Here is a 14797-nt window from a genome sequence, read left to right on the forward strand (position 1 = left end):
AATATTTTTTTTTGAATACCATGGCTGATACTATAGGATTCTTGGTATTCATGATATTCTTGATTAAATAGTTAATAAATGATTTCCAACAAAGTCCTGTAAAAGTTGCTGCTGCTACTGTTGTTGTTGTTGTTGTAATGAAGCCTCATTTGCATAACAAATGCAAAAGTTAAAATAAATGTAAAAATTTAAATTGCAGTTCAAAAAATAATTATAAAAATAGCAGTAATCAACTGTCAAAGATTGTGCTCTCATGTTTTCAGTAAAAAAACAAAACAAAACAACAACAACAACAACAACAACAAAAAACCCCACAGACCTCCTCATGGTCACAGCACAGATTTATTAATGAACACAATCCAATTATACAAATATTAGACACACTAGGCAAATTAATACCATTACATTTATTTATTGGCACCATGAGAATTTTTTTTTATTCTTTGACTTTCTAAATGCAGAGTGTAACTGGTATGGTGTCGAAATGTACATCTGAAACCTCTTGTATGGTACAAACAGCACTATACAAAAATAAAAATAAAACTGCTAATTCAATTAAATTTCATTTACACTTGTTTTGAAATTAATACGCTTTATAATAAACATTCAGTTCATAAGACAGGTCAATTAATCTTACATCTATAATAGCTAAATAATAACTATTACAATGATAACAACTTTGACAGTGGAATGGTGTCAAAGTGGGAGCATCATTTCATAATATCCGTAATATTTTAAATATATGACATGTTTCCTGATGATAAGCAAATACCATTTCTTACCAGTCACCTACGCAAGACAAAGAAACAATCAAATAAGAATTTTGCCTCACTTTCTTCGAAGTGGTCCACAAATGAAATAATTATAGGTGTCCTTGGTTCAGGAAATCAGGACTTATACTTAGCTTTTTTGTGTGTGGCAACAATAAAGAACAAGCAACAGTAACAAGGCTATTTATTTATTTCAAGAAAAAAGCAACATCTATTCCCAACCCACTTTTCCACACTGGATCTTACCCCTCTGAATGGTGAACTAAGTCTGGCAACGTTCGATTCACTTAAGGATGGTTTAAAAGAATCGAATCAGTGAGTCATAATTCACTACAGAGGCATACTATTTAGTGAGGGAGCCAAGGTTTGGAGCAGAGCGTCGGTATTGACGTCATCTCCCCGCCACATGCCCAGTTTTCAGATAGAGTTGGTAGTTTTCTGTTTTAAGTGCTAACCATAGAGATTAATGCTAGTGAAGAACAATTAATATGGCCGGGTAAAACCGTTACAGAGCCGTATTGAGAGTTAAACACGAGCTTGGGTATTATTGTGATAATGTTCAGAGCAGAGTAGTGACAGTAATAGTGAATTAAAAACATGCATGTGTACAAACACTGCAGTTACACCGCAAAATATTCATTTATGAAGCGGTTTCATTCTCAGAGTCTTAAGTGTTAATTTAAGTCCCCAGCCCCCAGTTGGACAGAACTTCAGGCTGAGCAGGAACCTCAGGTTGTGCAGGAGCCTCAAGTTGGGCAGAAGCATCAGGTTGGGTAGGAGCCTCAGGCTGGACAGGAGCCTCTGGTTGGGCAGGAGCCTCAGGTTGGACAGGAGCCTCAGGTTGGACAGGAACCTCAAGTTGGGTAGAAGCATCAGGTTGGGTAGGAGCCTCAGGCTGGACAGGAGCCTCAGCTTGGGCAGGAACCTCAGATTGTGCAGGAGCCTCAAGTTGGGCAGAAGCATCAGGTTGGGTAGGAGCCTCAGGCTGGACAGGAGCCTCAGATTGGGCAGAAGCCTCAGGCTGGACAGAAGCCTCAGATTGGGCAGAAGCAACAGGTTGGATAGGAGCCTCACGTTGGGCAGGAATCTCAGACTGGACAGGAGCCTCAGATTGAGCAGGAGCCTCGGGCTGGACAGGAGCCTCAGATTGGGCAGAAGAAACAGGTTGGGTAGGAGCCTCAAGTTGGGCATGAATCTCAGGCTGGACAGGAGCCTCAGATTGGGCAGAAGAAACAGGTTGGGTAGGAGCCTCAGGCTGGATAGGAGCCTCAAGTTTGGCAGGGGCCTCATGTTGGGTAGGAGTCTCAGTTTAGGCAGGGGCTTCAGTCTGGACAGCAGCCTCAGTTTGGGCAGGAGCTTCAGGTTATGTAGGAGCCTCAGATTTGGGGAGCGGCCTCGAGCTGAACAGAAGCTACAGGTTTGGTAGGAGCGTCAGTTTGGGCAGGAGCTTCAGGTTGGATGATAGTGTGAGGAAATTAAACAGTAACGAATTGTAAAAGTGATACAGATTGCTTTAATGATAATCACTGTTTATATTATTAGAGCCAGGCTATCATCTGTCAGAGCCTTGTTTTCTCTGCTGTATTTTAGCAAGCTATTTAGAATTAGTGGGCTTGCTTGAATATATCAGCTTCTCAGATGTACAAATAGACACGAGCCTACACAGCAGCACACTGTAAGATTTTTATTCTCCTAATGCTTTTGTAATATTGAGGAAATGTAAGCAGATAATTATATTCCCAGAGTCTCAATTCCATGCATAGTGTGAAATAATATGACTGTACACCATTGGTGTCATTACCACATAATGTTCATTATGCGGTTTAGGATGCATCATTAAATTCTGTCTGAACATCTACTGACATGGCACACAGCTGTGAGATTACTATACACTGGACATGAGCACAGCAGAATAAAAGGGAATAAAATCATTGTCACATCAGACAGGAACCTTAAGAACAATCCTCTACTCTCCATTACAGCCACATATAGTATTTATGGGTTAGGATAACGTTCCAGTGAAATTATATGGCACTTATCTACATTACTCGCACTATTCATATTGACTACTAGATGGTGCTGTAGTGCTACATAAAGCCAAGCTGGTCTGGCCTTATGGAGAATGACTGTGGAAATAAGCATAGATCAGTTTAAAGCGCTCTAAGTATTATAGTTACTCATTTTATGAGTTTAAATATGATCCTGTAAGGTTTCTCCACTAAGTCTCCACTAGTGCTCATATTTTTCCAATCAGTATGTGTGATATATAATTATGAAGGACTTTGTTCTACCCCTAGAACAAATCCAATCTCTACATATATTACTAAATTATACTACTGAGTGGATTTTATTTGATCTGTTTAAACAATCAACTACTAAGACAAAGAGGAATCCTCGGTGACAGTTTACTCAATCAATCAACAAAACATGGTTGAAATTACTACAATTATTTTTACATAAAAAGTCTCCGGAATAAACCCAGAGAATTAATTTTTTTTCCAGGAATTTCCACTAGATGAGAAAAAACATACTGGTTCAAAGTAACGGAAAGAATAATTGCTCCTGTCTCATGGTGCATGCAAGTATATTAACAAAACCACTAAAGTTATAGGCCCTAAAGCATTGTTTATTGAATTTCTTTCTAGAGACGCGAGCAGGTCTGCATAGAAGAAACAAAAATAAGACTGAACACTTTTAAAGCATTTCACACAGGCACTAGGTATCATAGAAATCAAGGAAAAATCCACCCTGAATAACTGGTATATTAATCTATGACTGATCTTCACTGGCATCCAAGATTTATTTAATCATGAAATTCTGCATTGGCTTTTTTTTTTCTTTTTTCTTCTAAGTTTAAATGTCTTATTTTGACATGTTGGTCTACTTTCACTTCAGTTACCTGTTTTCTACATTACCCCCCAATGCATATTGATTACCCGCTGACATTGATGACTGTGGGATTGAGCCCTTGTTTCATCTATAAATGAAGCGAGTGAAATAGTAATGAATTTAGTCCTTTGGTTTGTCCAGCTCTCTCACGTCCTCATCTGTGCACTCTGTCCAAAAAAGTTCAACTTCCAAAGCTTCAGCTTTCTTGCTAATATCACCTTCAATGCCATCATGCTTGTCACCTTAACTTCCATAACTCAGCACTGCATTTTGGACTCTTTGAATCCAGAACCCCATTTGTACCAACATCACTACTTCTGTGTTGGGTTTCTCCTTAATATGACATTGAATGTTGTTATAAAATGGAAAATGAGCGCTTGTTCTTTTGCTTTTAGGAGCTAATAGCAAAACATGACTGTTAACACTTACGCAGTTTGAGATTTGTTTTCTCTAATTAAACTTCATTTTAACTGCAATAGGAATATCCTCATGTGACGTCAGATAGGCACACATCTACTAATTCTCACAGGAATACTGAAAATACATGACAAACCAACACATTTGCATCAGAATCGCTAATTACACTCGACTAATATTTAAATCTAAACATGATTAATATGTTTCTAGGTGGAGTCTTCCTTTAATGACATTAGTGTTGCTATTACTAATTGTTGAGCTTAAAAAAAAAAACCTGCACTCTGAAAACTTTTGAAAACCCACACTATGAATGTTGCATTTCTCAATATTTGAATATCAACTGTTTTCACCTCCTACACCTTCACATTCACTTTTCCTCTGAAGAAAAGTTGGATAACTTGTGTATTCTGGTAAAATGACAGTGATGACAGAAGTCACCACTTCCCGTGGCTTCCTGTGTTGCAGTGCAGAGATAATTGGTTCATTAGGGAGAGTGTGAAACATTGTGGTGGACTCTTCCTTCCTGAACTAATACTTGAGCAAGGTCTCATATCCCTTTCTCCTACCACAAGTAATTGGCAATAATGTGAAGGTAATATATTTCTAACACCAGCTTTTTGAATCATTTAGCTTCTCTAGTCTAGGGAGTTCTCAAACCTTTTTGCAGCAAGGGACCTTTAAAGAATATTTGATATAATATACACTATATGGCCAAAAGTATGCGGATACCTGACCAATCAAACCCATATGTGTTTGTTGAACATCCCATTCCACATTTAGTCTCCATTTGCTGTTATAATAACCTCTAATCTTCTGGGAAGGCTTTCTAATAGATTTTGGAGTGTGGCTGAGGGGATTTGTCCATTCAACCACAAGAGCATTAGTGAGGTCAGAGCATTAGTGACGTTGGGCGAGGAGTCCTGAGGTACAGTCAGCGTTCTACAGAGTTGTGTGGTGTTGATGAGGTCAGGCCACTCCAGTTCTTCCACTTCAACCTTGGCAAACCATGTCTTCATGGAGCTCATTTTGTGCACAGGGCATTGTCATGCTAGAACATGTTTGGGCCTCTTTGGTCCATTTAAGAGTAATTGTAATGCTTCAGCATACAAAGACGTTCTATATAATTGTGTGCTTCCATCTTTGTGGCAGCAGTTTGGGGAAGAACCACATATGGGTTTGATGGACAGGTTCTATATACTTTTGGTCTTACAATGTATATTTTATTTCCACTAAATCACAGACCCCTTAGCTGGTCGTTTTAAACACATATTCTTGTTGACCAAATTTAACAAAAAGATATGCTGGGTGCTCATAACTATCTGTATTTGACTTATTGTCTCATCGTTTATTAGAGAATATTTAAAAGTTGTGCTAAAAGTTTTCAAGTTCATATGTTTTCGTATTATAATTTGTATTCGAGTTTGATGATTCACGTATTTGCTTAGTAAACATTTTCAGACAGATTTTATGTTTGGAAGCGAAGATATTTTTCTTGATTTAGATGTTTTCCTATAGTTAATCATCTTCAAGTCTTCATGTCAGTATTTTGGCTCCAGAGACAGTTGCTCGTATGTGCAGAGACTCTTTATTTAGGGATATTTGATAATCATAGTCACAGTCTGTCGCAGAGGTCATGTCACAGACAGTGTGGTCTAACAGAGACAATCCACACTCATTATCGAGAAAACAGACAGACTAAGGTCAGAACAGAAAATAACAGAAGTGCTACCTGGGGCTGGAGGTCTGGGATAATTAGAGAAGCCAAGACATAGGAGACTGAAGCTTGTAAACATGGAAACTAGATAACAGTGACTTATTAGAGAAGGAAAACATAGACCATGGCTTAGTACTGTAATATAACAACATGCAAGAGTTTAGAAAGATTGCTGGCGAATAAAGTTGAATATTAAACACTGACGAGACACGAGAAACAGGTGAAAACAATAATCAGGTGTGTGGGAGCAGAAGAAAAAAAGAACGCAAACATATACTGTAGGTACTGTGACAGCTTGTAGGTCTGATACCATATTTGGAAGTTTTGCCATTTTATCAATCATGTTGAAAGCATGGTGGGGAGGATGTCAAGCTCACTCCTGAAATCCCAAAATGCATTGCAGTTAGTAAGCCAGTCTGTACAGGATTTTGCAGAGGTTTTTTTTTTTTTTGGTGATTTTTGTGTTTTGTTGAGGCCAAAAATGTTTGATTTTGCTGTGGCTTTTTTTTGTTGTTGTGTTTTTTGTGCTTTAAAAAAAAAAAAAAAAAAAATATATATATATTTTACAGAAAACTGTTTTGCACAGTCTTTTGCAGTGATGTTTGTTGGTAAATGAGGTGTTTTAGCTGTACTCATGTTCTATGCATGTGAATTGAAGAGGGCTTTGGCTGAACACGCGCTGTGATGATGTCACATGACACGTCTTGGTTCAAATCTGCAGACAATCTGTGATAATTTTGAAAAATTGCAAGCTCCTCCAAATATTCCAGCGTTAGCTTGGTTTTTAATTCTTTTCTGCGATCGCAAAATCCTGGAGGGACTGGTAAGTGTTGAAACATTGTGGTCAGTTTGCAGGGATTATTGAGTGGTGTGGGATTTTGGACACGGAGCATCTTTTTACTAACTGTCTAACAAATCTTCTCGTGTGGTGTAAATATAAGTGTAGGTGCTGTGCTGTAAATCTCTAAGTAATCAGTCTTATGTCTTGCACCTTTGTCCTCCTCTTATTGTTCTTCTTATTATTATTATAAAGCACGGTTGAATTCTTTATTATCATTGGTCAGAGGTTTTTGTTTAAATTCCTAAAACAACAGCTGACAATAGTTCCAGTCTTATATCAAATCACATGTTTCTATAGTATTCATGCGCTTGTTCCAATATGCTCTTGTTTCTATAGTAACAACTTACACAGGGACTTGTATTGTGGACGGATTTAAAAAAATGTGTGCAATTATTGATATGATAAAGCTTTCTGAGAAGACATTCTGTGTAACATTTATGGAGTCATTCTGAGGTAAAGCTGTTCCGACATAATGTAGAAAACGCTTCAGGATGGAGGACTGTCTTTTCTGGTTTCTTGGTAACAAGACAAGCTGCGTTTTCAGTCTTATTAACTTAAAGAGAGAAAACAAAAGCGAGGCTGGTGAGGGAACTACTGTTTATAGCTGCTATAAAATCGGTGATAATAGGATCTAACTTGTTTAGCAGACATTGCACAACATTAAAGGTACCTACAGTATAAATGTATAAGAAGTAACACAATAAAACAATCATTGGCAAAATTGCTGTTGTACATGAGGAATAAAACACTTTGGGATGTGATGTTATAAGAAAACAATCCACTTCAAGGCGGTGCAAGTTTTGAGACAGAGACGCATTGGCAAAAGTGCAAAAGCGTCCATCACATCACACCTTGTTTACTGGGTTTACTGGGTTTCACCCATCAACTGGTCTTTTTTTAGCAGGATGCATTTCTTCTTTTCTCATTGTAAACACACTGGACACAAAAATAATCTAGAACAGTACACAAGAATGTGATCTGAGACAGGTCAGTCCTATTTGGTTAACTACATACAGTGTAATGTAGTGGTGTCTCAGTCGTTAAAGGCTCTGTGTTACTGATCAGAAGGTCAGGAGTTCAAGTCTCAGCACTGCCAAGGTACCATTGTTGGGGCCTTGAGCAAGACCCTTAATCCTCAATTGCTCAGTTGTATAAATGAGAACTGTAAGTCGCTCTGGATAAGGGTGTCTGCCAAATGCCATAAATGTAATGTAAATGTAATTTCACAGGACAGAACAGTTGCTTGAATCACTTCAGAAAGGAGCTGTTTGTGGATGCATGAGAAAACGCGTAGCATCAGAGAGGCATTACAGAAACATTCCTGACTTCCTGGATACAAAGGATTATAGTCAGAAAAAACGAAATGTCGGAAATGTTCGGTTGAACAGGCCAACCAAAAACATTCATTACATTCACCCGTAAAAATCCGCTCTTAATCAGATCATACTTCTGCCGAGAAAGCCTGTGATCCTCTTTGTCAGTCATTGAGAATGCAGCGGTGACATACGTATAATAAACTCCTTAACGATTTTGTGGCTGATATAAGTCGGGAAGAAGAACCGTAGGCACATCTTCAGGAAGACATTCACTCTTATCATGCCGCTAGGTCACATGGTGGCCGATTAGAAACAAGTTAAAGGTGTGCTTTCATGTGTTCCTTTTGCTCCACCAGGGAATTAACCACTGCTCTCAATCAATGATGAGCTGTGTAAGTGAAGTGAAAAGGAAATGAGAGAGCGAGAGAGAAAGAGAGAGAGAGAGAGAGAGAGAGATGTTGATGTTGATGTGAGATGCTGATGTGATTAATGAGGGTGACCCTGTCTCTGGCCTGGAGTCTACTTGCCTTGTGGGAATGTGACCTAAGGGCCTGAAGTAGGAACACCTTAGAATGCAAATGCTCTCTTTACCACCAGGAGAACGTAACAGTGATGCTATCGGATGCAGTGCATTTCTACCAAGTCTGTCAAGCTGCAATCTCAAAGGGTCAAACTACTTCACAGTTTAGGATAAGAGTCTGGACAGTGCTATGGCCTTGGTCAAATTTGGACTCCAACAACTACCTATTCTTGAGGGGAGGTTCTTTCAAACATCTTCAAAACATTATTACAAGGCTTAATAAACCTACATGTAGTAATGTTTCCTACAGTACTATTCTACATTAAAGTAACAAATCGAGCACCTGGACTTCTCGGAGCACCTTCTATTGAAGAGACATTGTTATGTTTCAAACACTAGTGTATCATTTCCTTGAAGTCTCAAATGTGTGAGCCAAAAATGATGCACTTGTACTTTTTTTTTCCCCCTCAGTTAAACCCTGTAGAGTATTGTTATTATTATTCCTCTTATACTGTACTACAGCAGTTTGCCAAAGATTACAATATTTATTTTTTAAAGACTGATGTTTTTTTGTCGATGACTTTTTTATCCATTTCGAGTTACAATTAATGCTGTGGAAAGTCTGCGGAACAAGTTAATTCTTTATGTAGTAGCTATAAGCAGTCATTCCCTTAGCAGTCCCTCTATTTTTTTCTCTCTTGAAGTTAATCAGATGACAAATACAGCTTGTCATGTCCTGAAGTCTTTCTCACGCCTGAGAAAATAAAGTTACCTCTGACTGTTACGAAGCACTGACACCGGAGACTCCTTCCATGAATGTTAAATAAACATTGCAACGATTCTGTTTATATGACTGTCCAGCATACAGGTCCCTGTGTAATTCGTTATGATAGAAACAATGTATACAGTATTAATGTGTATTATGTGGGGGCATGATGGTTTAGTGGTTAGCACATTTGCTGCACAACCACATGGTTGGGGGTTTGAAACCCACCTCTGCCCTGTGTTTGTAGAGTCTGCATGTTTGCCCCATGCTTCGGGGGGTTCCTCTCCAAGTCCAAAGACATGCGTTGTAGAAACCATATGGTTTCTTCCTCATATCATCTTAGGGAGTTTTTCCTTGCCACCGTCGCCACTGGCTTGCTCAATTGGGATTAATCCACACACTTAAAATCTGTATCCTGTGTTTATATATTTCTGTAAAGCTGCTTTGAGACAATGACCATTGTAAAAAGCACTATACAAATAAAAATTGAAATTGAAATGGAAATTGAAATAGTCTGACTGGCATTTCCAAATTGTCCATGGTCCTGTGATTGTGCCCTGCGATGGGTTGGCACCCCATCCAGGGTATCCCCTGCCTTGTGCCCCCAGGATAAGCTCAAGGCTCCCTGCGACGTTGTGTAGGAAAAGCGGTATGGATGGTTGGATGTATATTGTGGATTATATTATAGGAAATATCAATCCCATCTAGAAATGGTTCTGTGCGAAAACCAGGAAAGAAAAATGACAGAATATGGTATGATGACAGGAACATTATGGAGATTGCATCTCATATCAGCTCATATCCTTACAGTTCTTAGTCCATTCATATTTTTATTAACGTTAGACTTGCTAAAGATTTCACATGGCTTCATGGCATACTTATACAAGCTACTTGGACTTCACAGCATGATTAAATGATTTCCATGCTGCCAAAATGTGAACGTATCAGCAGTTTTATTGTTTTATTCTCACTATTTACGAGTCGAGTTATTGAGCACTGGCAGAATGACAGGTGTGTAAATGGCGTTTGGTAATGTGCACGCTCTCCCCTACCAGGTTCTTTATTTGCTCTTATTGACCTGTTTGCTTCCTGCCAGCCGTGCTCTGACTCTCAAAAAGTTCCCAGACTTGTTCATGGTTCATCTGTTGGACAGTAAGGTCTTGTTCTTTTCTTTTGACGCATGCACAACGTACACGCTCAGGCATATTTTAATTACTCTTACAGTGCCATTAGCCTGTGCACTGTGTGCTTTGTATGATGGGTGGAAGTAAACTCAGGGAGCAACAAGCAGAGTCATTAGCATCAATTACGTGCAGAGATGGACCCGATGAGAGCTATAGTGCAGTCCTGCAAAGTTCTCCCCAGCTTCACCTCTGTCTTTCTTCCTGTCTTTCTGATGTATCACCCCCCCCAAAACAAAAAAAAAAAAAAAAACAACCAACCAAACAAACAGTCAAACAAAAAAACCCACCCATCCCTTCCTGTCAGTGTTGTGCTTCCGAAATGAGACGCCATTGTGCTGCAGACTCTGCTGTGCTGCCGGCCTGTCTATTTATCTCCTAGATTATTTATGCATGGATTTATTTGCTTATTAATTTGGATTCACGGGGAAATTAAACACATGAGAGCTTTTCCGGCTCGTCATTGTTTAGCCACGGCACTCACCCCTACATTATCTCGCTCGCTGTTTCCCAGGCAAAGTGCTCCGACGTAGTCTGAAACACTAAACATGATAAGGGATAGTCATTATAAGCCTGAATGGACAGACATTTAGTGCTGACTATTTTTCTTTTCTATTCTACTTTGAAATAACCAATCTCACACCTGGACTCCATGCAGCACTTGCTCTTGAGGAGAGAAGGTTTCAAACACAAGTGTGTCATTTCCTTTGAATCATGTCATCGCAAACTTGTGATCCAAAAGTGATTTACTGGCTCATGGGTTTTTCTGTTCAACCCTGTAGGAGATTTTTTTTTTTAATAGCTACAATTATATAACAGTTTCAAGGAAGTACAAAAGCAGGAACCTTTTATTAATACATTTTCATGATGAGAGATCTGCGTGCGGGCGCACGGTGGCTTAGTGGTTAGCATGTTCACCTCACACCTCCAGGGTCAGGGGTTCGATTCCCACCCTTCGATTCCCTGTGTGTGCGGCGTTTGCATGTTGCCGGTTTCCTCTGGGTACTCCGGTTTCCTCCCCCAGTCCAAAGACATGCATGGTAGGCTGATTGGTGTGTCTAAAGTGTCCATAGTGTATGAATGGATGTGTGATTGTGTGTGTGATTGTGCCCTGCGATGGATTGGCACCCTGTCCAGGGTGTACCCTGCCTTGTGCCCGATGCTCCCTGGGATAGGCTCCAGGTTCCCCGTGACCCTGAAAAGGATAAGCGGTATAGAAGATGGATGGATGGAGGTCTGAGTGTGAAAAAAAAAACCCAAAACATATTTCTTGTAAATTTCTGAGGAGGAATGCTTATCACTCTGGTAATACCCTTAAGGTTGCGTTTAGAGGATGTAAGACTCATTTAAATGCAAATAATTGGATCTTAAAGGTGTGCTCTGTGATTTTGAGGCAAAACATCATTTGTAATATCTGCAGAAGTGATGGAGGCTGAGTCCCTTGCTCTGTAACTCTAAACAAGAGATGAACCAAATGTTTGAGCCACTGACATCAAGCCAATTGGGACAAGGAAGCGTCTGTAGTTACCTGTCAATCATGTTGATTAATTATCAAGTGTTCTAGCCTGTAGGATAGAACATAATTGGTGTTAACGTAAATGTTAATGTAAAGGTCTCCTCACAGAAAACGTACACAGTTTTAAAATCTGTTTAAGTGGAGCATCCTCAGGTCCCTGCGAATGAACTGTTACTATGACAACATAACAAAGAGCGCATAAACATAAACATGTGATATAAAACCTATGGTATAAAATGGTGTTCATTACTACATTGTTACTACTACATGGCATACACAGTCTTATATACTTTATGTTGTGTACAAAACCGCCAATGGGAAATAATCTTTGACTAATTATGTTCATTTCACTGCCTTGCTGTGTAGGCTGACTCAAACACCGTGTTGGCATTCAGCAAAAGACAAAACCCTCATGAATATAAACATACTCACTGTTGTCCTGTACGGAATGTAGGCTATCGTCGGTGCTGTTGAATTCAAAATCAACGGCACGTCTTTCAAAACAAGCTAAAGTGGAGTGTAAGGAAAACAAAAAGTCATCAGAAAGAAGACTGAAAGTTGTGATTCTCATTGCTGATTATAATTTGTTCTCGGCTGCCTTTGGCAATGTTTACACTGCTGTGATTGTTTTCTTTGCCATTCCTGTCATCACCTTGGCATCTGAAATGTGTTCATTTTCAGCACTAAAAGAAGAGTGAATCTGAAGGCCACAACTGATGAATTCTCAGCGGATTGTAAACGGTAATGGTTGACCAGGTTGGTGTTTTTTTTTAAGTATTGATTCTCTCAAAAATCAACTCACACAGTCCGACGTGGAACCACATGAAGAACACTTCAGAATGCACTAGCTTTGTGGTCATTAATCACCATCTGTGTTTGTTATTTGTATACAGACTTTAACATTACCATACAAGCCCTATAAATCTATCCTCAATTACCCAACCTACAGGGCTCACTAAGACTACATGGTTGTGTCTCTATTAATGTATGCATGTGGGCAGAAGGGGGTTGGTTTCCATTTAGGTACATGAGACTGGATGTGTGTGTGTGTGTGTGTGTGTGTGTGTACATGCTGTGATATATGTCACCAAGTATTAAACTCAGAGTGAAAATGCGTTACTCATGCCTGTCATCCTCTTGGCCTGCTGTCAAAGGAAAGTGACACTGATGCTCAATGCCCGACTTGAGGATCCAGCAGGCCAGACCCTGAGGGAGAGAGAGAGAGAGAGGAAGTGGGGAGGATGCTAGTGGGAGAGTAGAGAGACAGGAAAGAGAGACATGCTGATGAAGACAGCCAGGCCACCACTATTAGCGACTCATCTTCATTAGAATGCTACAAGGTGTGCTGTTTTAGGAAAATAATCAACAGCAGGGTGGTATGATCCAGCCTATTGCAAAGTGCAGTGTTTTATTAATCTTTATAAACTACAGCAATTTGCCAATGGTAGCATTTTTTATTCTTATTTTATTTACTAAAGAACGACGCCTATGTTTTGTCTGTTTATAGTTACGTTTAATGGTGTGAAACAAGTAAATCCCTGTATTCACTTACATTGTAGCAGCTATAACGGGTACACAGTAAAATCCCTAGTGTTGAATTAACACCCAGAGTGTTTATATGACTGTTATAGACTGTTACAAAGCGCTAACACTGGAGACTCCTTCCAAAAATGTTAAATAAACTTTTCCAAATGTAACCATATTCGTGCTTAGATTTTTTTATTTATTATGTTTTGTAATCTGTTTGGTGGTACAGTGGCTTAGTGGTTAGCACACTTGCCTTGCACCTCCAGGGTTGGGGGTTCGAATCCTGCCTCCGCCCTGCCTCCGCCCTGTGTCTGCACAGCGAGCATGTTCTCCCCAAGCTTGGGTGATTTCCTCCTCCAGTCCAAAGACATGTATTGCAGGCTGATTAGCATTTCCATATTGTTCATCGTGTGTGAATGTGCTCTGCCATGGGTTGGTACCCCATCCAGGGTGTCCTCTGTCTTGTGCCCCGAGTTCCCTGGGATAGGCTCCAGGTTCCCCTGCAACCCTGTGTAGGATAAGCAGTGTTGAAAATTGATGGATTAGTGTTTTGTAATCTGTTTATTATTAGGCTTAGATTATGTGCATCATCGGCATTAAAGTCCCTGTCAATGAGTCGTTACTGTGGAAATGATAACATATCATATCATGAGTGCATTAATATAAACCTATGATTTGCCTTACAGTCTGCACTATTGTCAGAGCTGCTGTTACAAAAAAAAAACTTCTGACCAATCAGAATCTAGATTTCAGCATCACTGCGGTATAAACTGACATGAATGGTGCATCTGTTTATTCATCATGGTAGACCACCATACCAGTATATTACACCCTTATACATTAGACTCCAACATCTAGACGTTTGTGGACACCTGACCATCATAACCATTTGTGCTTGTTGAACATGTCATTCCAGATTTAGTCCCCCCTTTCTGTTATAAGTACCTCCACTCTTCTGGGAAGGGTTTCATTAGATTTTGGAGCGTGGCTGTGGGGATTTTTGTTCATTCAGCCACAAGAGCATTAGTGAGGTCAGGTACTGATGTCAGGTGAGGAGGCCTGGGGTGCAGTCAGCGTTCCAGTTCATCCCAAAGGTGTTCAGTGGGGTTGAGGTCAGGGCTCTGTGTAGGCCACTCGAGTTCTTCCACTCCAACCTTGGCATACCATGTCTTCATGGAGCTCGCTTTGTGCACAGGGGCATCATCATGCTGGAACAGGATTGAGCCTCTTAGTTCCAATGAAGGGAAATTATAATGTTACAGCTCACAAAGACATTCTATACAATTGTGTGTGTTGGTCCAGTTCTACACACTTTTGGTCATATAGTATATCTCCTAAGC

At 39.7% G+C, this 14797-nt stretch overlaps 1 long non-coding RNA gene across 1 annotated transcript; it reads left to right on the forward strand.

The window, feature by feature from the left end:
• Nucleotides 1–12042: 12042 nt before the first annotated feature.
• On the forward strand, nucleotides 12043–13974 carry LOC128607258 (uncharacterized). The gene is made up of 3 exons (XR_008385845.1): nucleotides 12043–12449; nucleotides 12612–12686; nucleotides 13085–13974. It is a non-coding gene; the product is annotated as an uncharacterized LOC128607258 (long non-coding RNA).
• The last annotated feature ends 823 nt before the right edge of the window (nucleotides 13975–14797 follow it).

Source organism: Ictalurus furcatus, chromosome 5 (assembly GCF_023375685.1).
Source record: "Ictalurus furcatus strain D&B chromosome 5, Billie_1.0, whole genome shotgun sequence".
NCBI lineage: Eukaryota > Metazoa > Chordata > Actinopteri > Siluriformes > Ictaluridae > Ictalurus > Ictalurus furcatus.